This window comes from Brassica oleracea, chromosome C3 (genome assembly GCF_000695525.1).
Source record: "Brassica oleracea var. oleracea cultivar TO1000 chromosome C3, BOL, whole genome shotgun sequence".
NCBI lineage: Eukaryota > Viridiplantae > Streptophyta > Magnoliopsida > Brassicales > Brassicaceae > Brassica > Brassica oleracea.
In genome coordinates this window covers 57,077,887-57,078,775 of record NC_027750.1, presented here as the reverse complement: position 1 = coordinate 57,078,775, position 889 = coordinate 57,077,887, and positions in this window count along the sequence as shown.

Below are 889 nucleotides of genomic sequence, written 5' to 3'. Positions count from 1 at the left end.
AACTAGTGTTTGGGGTTTCAAAACATCAATTTTTTTTTGCCGTATTTCATTTTTTATACAATTGTAATGCATACCGTTGAGGATTCTTTGTATAGATGATCATAAACCATGAAATAACAAATTTCAAAACGAATTGAAAGTATTCCCTTTACCGTTCATTAAAGTGTATAAGTGTTTCTCTTACGTTGTGGGGATTTCGTTCATACAATCGGAAAAGTGTTTATTATAGGGTAAGGAACAAATGTTTGACTTCATAATCAGTCTAAGACACTTAGTAAGGGTTATATAAGCGTTATTCAAACCGCAAAACGTTATTTTCGTAGCATACATCATCTCCTAATGCAGAACAAACGCCAGCATCATAAGTCGTACTCGAACGTCTCCTCTTCTGAGTTGTGAATGCATATCCTCGTGTACAAAATCTCGGATATGACTTCACAACAAATTTTGGTCAACGACCATCTCGCGTATCCAATCGTCAAATGTTTCACCTCTGGCCAAACCAGCAGACACCTATATATCAATAAATGTGAATTAGTATAAATATGTGATAATTGATATTTTAATTTGTTTAAAAAACTCACATAAGTAAACATCCATCCAGAAAATTCTCTCTGCTTCATTTCTTCTAGTTCGTCCTCTGTGGCGTATCTATATTCGAACCTCTTTTCTGCCATGAAAATCCTGTACATATGATGACAATAATGTAATTAATTAAGATTTAAATTTCAACTTGTTAAAATAAAATTTTGTAAGCTTATTTATTTACCTCTCATATTGAAAAACATCTTCACAGTTGGTGAGCAAATATGTTTGCAAATTACTGCGCTCATGTTCAGTAAGTCGACGGTCCTTTCGTTTTCCGCTAAGTCGTCCAACGTCTGTGAAA